The sequence below is a fragment of the Aristolochia californica genome, unplaced genomic scaffold (genome assembly GCF_029961685.1).
Source record: "Aristolochia californica isolate CCGP_79_NKW_82.1479 unplaced genomic scaffold, dmAriCali1.0.hap1 SCAF_459, whole genome shotgun sequence".
NCBI lineage: Eukaryota > Viridiplantae > Streptophyta > Magnoliopsida > Piperales > Aristolochiaceae > Aristolochia > Aristolochia californica.
Genome location: NW_027182169.1, coordinates 9,125 through 15,000, shown reverse-complemented (window position 1 = coordinate 15,000; position 5,876 = coordinate 9,125). Strand labels below are relative to the sequence as shown.

At 35.3% G+C, this 5,876-nt stretch overlaps 3 non-coding genes across 3 annotated transcripts; 2 read left to right on the top strand and 1 right to left on the bottom strand.

Annotated features, from left to right (window-relative positions):
- Positions 1–344: 344 nt before the first annotated feature.
- Positions 345–431, top strand: TRNAS-GGA (transfer RNA serine (anticodon GGA)). The gene has a single exon. It is a non-coding gene; the product is annotated as a tRNA-Ser (tRNA).
- A 1,287-nt stretch (positions 432–1,718) lies between these two features.
- Positions 1,719–1,791, bottom strand: TRNAT-UGU (transfer RNA threonine (anticodon UGU)). Its single transcript has one exon. It is a non-coding gene; the product is annotated as a tRNA-Thr (tRNA).
- A 1,985-nt stretch (positions 1,792–3,776) lies between these two features.
- On the top strand, positions 3,777–3,849 carry TRNAF-GAA (transfer RNA phenylalanine (anticodon GAA)). Its single transcript has one exon. It is a non-coding gene; the product is annotated as a tRNA-Phe (tRNA).
- The last annotated feature ends 2,027 nt before the right edge of the window (positions 3,850–5,876 follow it).

Genomic DNA, 5,876 nt, shown 5'->3' with positions numbered 1-5,876 from the left:
TAACCATAGTATAAAATACTATAGTATAGTATAGAGTTTGTGGATTCGTCCCAATTCATTGGTTGTTTAATCCGGTATACGGTATAAATATCCGAATAAGATGGAGAGGGTCGTCGTCTTGACAAAGATGAATAGATAGTTTTTTTAATATTAAGTTAATATTAAATAAAAAAAAATGTGTTTTTATCCCTCGAGCCTCGAAGGAAGATCTTTGTTTGACGAAAAGTTTTCGATTTATAATAGATCGGTCGTACCTTTATTGTATTGCAATAAAAAATTCAATAAAATAATATGAATGACTCGCTATTCACCGGGTTTCCGGGCAATAATCCTAAGATTCTGTGGGAAAGGTGGCCGAGTGGTTCAAGGCGTAGCACTGGAACTGCTATGTAGGCTTTTGCTTACCGAGGGTTCGAATCCCTCTCTTTCCGTACCTTGACCTACACCTAATTTACCAACGTTACCAACCACAATGTATCAAATAACAATGGATACCATTATTCCAAGAGTAGGGCCTTTGCTTTCTAGTGATTCTCTATTGCCAATTACTGTGGTAGATAAAATATCGGATCGGAAAGGGTGGACAAGGAATGAGAATCTGACCGCGGATCCACTTGGGATACGAAAAGGATACGAAAATGGGGGAAAATCCGGATTAAATCCCTTAACTTAGTTCTATTTACTTTGTTTGGTGAAACAGGGTAGACAAAATTGTATTGTCCAAAGCTTAATTATTTTATTTTAATTAAGTTTAAGTCTGACGGGAATAATATTCCACGACTAGTAATTCATTGATTTTTAAGCCGATCCATTTACTATCTATTATTTGATTTACTATTCCTTTATATTGGAATGAGTCAAGAGTCAAATGTTTTGGCAATTCCTCGCGGGGAGATGAATCCACATAATTTTGAATCAGAGCTCTGGATCTTTGTTCATCTCTCGTAGTAATAATATCTCGGGGTTTACACCGATAACTTGGGATATCTACTATACGACCATTAACTAAAATATGTCTATGGTTAACTAGTTGTCTAGCTCCAGGAATGGTCGAAGCCATACCCAATCGAAAAAGGATGTTATCCAAACGCATTTCAAGTAGTTGTAGTAAAACTTGACCTGTTGACCCTTTGGCTTTCCCAGCGATACGAACATATCTAAGCAATTGCCGCTCTGTCAGACCATAATGAAAACGCAATTTTTGTTTTTCTTCTAGACGAATACGATATTGAGATCTTTTCCCGGAACGCGGTTGGTTTCTAAGATCACTTCCGGATCTAGGTCTTTTACTAGTGAGTCCCGGTAAAGCCCCCAGACGGCGTATTTTTTTGAAACGAGGCCCTCGGTAACGAGACATAAAGACTCCTTATTTTATTGAAATTGGATTTCACAGAATAAAAAAATTAAGACTGAACTAAACGATAAACGAAGCTAAACTCGCTGAAATACTATAAAGAAGAATGAGATGAATTGTCTCAATAACCAGATTATTTTATATAGTTATATATAGGAAGTTAAGTATCCCTTTCTTGTTCTGTAGAGATCTAACAGCTTCAATCCATTTTTTATTCTTTTTTATTCATAGTTGGGAGTTCCCGTAACATACTATGTTGACCCGACATTTGGAGAAAATTGAAAAGTCTTTTCAATTTCTCTTGATCTCAAGGAGACATTATCAATATCAATATCAATCATGGAAAAAATCGAATAAATGGAAAAGCCGGCTATCGGAATCGAACCGATGACCATCGCATTACAAATGCGATGCTCTAACCCCTGAGCTAAGCGGGCTCACATAACAGAAATAGTGCATAGGATTTCGGGAAACTACTGGGACTTAGCTATTAGTAATTAGCTATTTATTTATTTTTTTATTTTATTTATCTATTTATTTATCTATTATTAATATCTATTATTAATAATTAATATAATTATAATAAATAAATAAAGAGTAGTTTGTTTTTATTATTATTATAATTATTATTAATTATTATTATTATATATAATATATATATATATAAATACAATTATATAAATACAAATACAATTATATAAATACAATATCAATATTATATTAATAATACAATATTAATATTAAATAGAATATAATATTAATTATGACAACATTAATATTAATAATGTAATTATTAATATTAATGTTGTTATGTAATAATAAATAATAATATAATATTAATATATTATATTATTAATATTAATTAGATTATATTATGATTATGTAATATTAGTAATATTAATTACTTAATCTTAATAAAATAAACTAAAAAATAAAAATTAGCTTAGTTATATATTCTATATATAGTTATAGAAATTTAGAAATTCTATTTATTTACACTATAGGAATTCCTATAGTATAGGAGATCCTTCCTAAGGAAAGGATAAGATAAAGGAAAGGATAAGATAAAGATAAGGCTGCAGTCCAGAGCATAATGAGACATTCCTCTGGTTTCATTCGGAAAGGGAGGGGATAAGACGATAAAAAAAGAATGAATATCGACCGTTCCAGTATTCCAAATAGCGCTAAAAAAATAAGGGGTGTAAAGACATATATATATATGTGACGTGGGATATATCCATCCATATTGAATTGCGGATACATCAATGATAGAATCATTTCTGATTGGATCATATCAAATATGGGCCCGCCACTCCGATAGGGATGAAAGAAGCTGGTCAAGAAATATAATAGGGACACACCTCTTTGATATAGGAATAAGGGCCTGTATCTAATGAATTCAACGGCTCCAAGATAAATGAAAGAAAAGAAGGGGGGGTCACAATGTGATTTCTTTCTCATAAGGAAGAGGGAGGGGGATATGGCGAAATTGGTAGACGCTACGGACTTGATTGGATTGAGCCTTGGTATGGAAACCTACTAAGTGGTAACTTCCAAATTCAGAGAAACCCTGGAATTAAAAATGGGCAATCCTGAGCCAAATCCTGTTTTCAGAAAAAAAAAAGGATAGGTGCAGAGACTCAACGGAAGCTGTTCTAACGAATGGGGTTGACTTTACTACATTGGTAGAAGAATCCTTCTATCGAAACTCCAGAGTGGGATGACCCTAGATATGTACGTATACGTACTGAAATATCAAAGATTAATCACGACCCGAATCCATATTTTTTTTTTCTAAAAATTTCAGAATAATAATTTCAGAAGCAGAAGGAAGAATCGAATAGTCAGTGATCAAATCGACTATCACACCAGAGTCTGATAGATCTTTTTAAGGATGTCTGATAGATCTTTTTAAGGATTGATTAATCGAGTGAGACGAGAATAAAGATAGAGTCCCATTCTACATGTCAATACTGACAACAATGAAATTTATAGTAAGAGGAAAATCCGTCGACTTTAGAAATCGTGAGGGTTCAAGTCCCTCTATCCCCAATAAAAGGCCTATTTGACTCCCTAAGCATTTATCCTCTTTTTTTTTTATCAGTGGTTCAAAATTAGATATGTTTTTCACTTACTCTACTCTTTCACAAATGGATCCGGCCAGAAATCTTTCTCTCTTCTCACTGTGATAGATATGATATACGTACAAATGCCCATCCATATATGGATGGGCAAAGAATCTCCATTACGGAACCTTTCACAGTTCATATCATTACTCTTACACTTACATTTACAAAGTCTCCTTTTTGAAGATCCAACAAATTACCGACTTTATTTAGGTAAGTTAATGCTTTTTGAGTCCCTTTCATTGACATAGGCCCAAGCTTTCTTTTTCTTTTAGTAGGATCATGCATCGAGAATGGTCGGGATAGCTCAGCTGGTAGAGCAGAGGACTGAAAATCCTCGTGTCACCAGTTCAAATCTGGTTCCTGGCACGTGGTTAATGTATCGAATAGATAAGATACTCATACAAATAAATCAATAGAGTCAGAACCCATATTAATATTATTTAATATTATATGCGTTAATAGTCCAGAGCATAATACATATTTATCCATCTACATCTAGATGTATAGATAGACGCCTCCGTCTTGTAGATGGGTAAAAAACGAGTAGATGGGTAAAGATATGAGTAAAGAAAATAATTGGATTCCGTTCCCTCCTCTTTTTTGTTTGTTTGTTCATACTGTATCTCTTCCCGCACAAAAAGAATGTTAATACTTCATACATATCCGAAGTCGAAGTTAGTTGGTCGAAAACCCTAAAAGACTAGTCTGGAGGAGTTGAAGGATAGGAAAAGGCAGGGTTCATTTCAGAGACAGTCCAAAAAATCCGATCCTTTTTTATTTTATTTAATTTCTGAATTTTTCTTTTTTTATTTCAGAATTTACGATTTTATTTCATATTCTATTTCTTCACTTTCCCATTTATTCACTCCCTTCTATGCAGCTTTCCGTGGCCCCATCTAAGCGATGCGCGCGGTACAAAGTTCATGGTGCAGAACTCTTTTGATTCATCCTACAGGCTCTGCTCATCTGAAATGGGACTCTTCAAAATTTGAGAATCTAAATGAAGCTTCTTTAGCAGCCCATCCATAGTACGAATGAAAGGCCAGTTACTCCGTTTCATCTAGAACAGAACGTAAAAAGATTCCTTGAATATCTGGAGTCGTATAAGTGAAGATTAGTTTCTTATCATTCATCTTATCATTCAATGAGCATCTTGTATTTCATAGAAATTGGGGGTAATATAATCCTTACGTAAAGGCCAGCCTAGCCAACTTTCGGGCATCAAGATACGTTTCAGGCGTGGATGATTCTCATAAGCGATTCCCAACATATCATAGGATTCCCGCTCTTGAAAGTCTGCGCTTTTCCAAATCCAGAAAACAGACGGGATTCTAGGATTCGTCCTTGGGGCAAATACTTTTATGCATACCTCTTCGGGTTGATCCACACCATACTGTATTCTCGTAAGATGATACACGCTAGCTAACAATCCGCCTGGTGCTACATCATAGGCACACTGGGAACGTAGATAATTGTAACCATATACATATGAAATGACAGCAATGGAGTACCAATCCTCGGGTTTTATTTGTAAAGTCTCTATTCCTTGGTAATCGAAGCCCAAAGATCTATGAACTAGCTCATGCTTGACTAGCCAAGCGGATAAACGACCCTGCATCTTCTTGATCTCTCCCACATTTGTATGAGTATTTCAAATTGCCGATGAAATTTATGAAGATTGACCCACTGCTTGTTATCCTGGACAACACAAAAGCATCCTGCCTTTCCTAATTCAATAATTCGTGGGAAGACACTGAACTTTTGTATTTGAAAAATGCTTCAGAAGGTATCTCTGAAGTAGATGGGGACTGGTAGAGTAATCCTTGATCATAATTTCCAGTATGAGTACTTCGCTCAACATGAAACTTGTGATTGGTAGTAAAATATCGATTTTCCTGTTGAGACCCAATTCTATCTTCATAGATTTCTCGAGAGACTTTCTTACGAAGTTTCGTTATAGCATCCATAATTGCCTCTGGTTTGGGTGGGCAGCCCGGCAAATAGACATCCACAGGAATTAGCTTATCGACTCCCCGAACGGTACTATAAGAATCGGTACTAAACATCCCCCCTGTAATGGTACAAGCTCCCATAGCAATGACATATTTCGGTTCAGGCATTTGCTCATATAATCTCACTAAAGAAGGAGCCATTTTCATTGTTACCGTGCCGGCTGTTAAAATTAGGTCCGCCTGCCTAGGACTTGATCTTGGTACCTAGCCCATAACGATCAAAGTCGAATCGAGATCCTATTAATGAAGCAAACTCAATGAAGCAACAACTGGTACCGTAGAGAAGTGGCCATAAACTGGAGAGTCTTGACCAATTCGAGAGGTCATTCGGTGTAGTTGAAATAACTGAATTTTGGGCTGTTCGGTCAAGTAACGGAAATT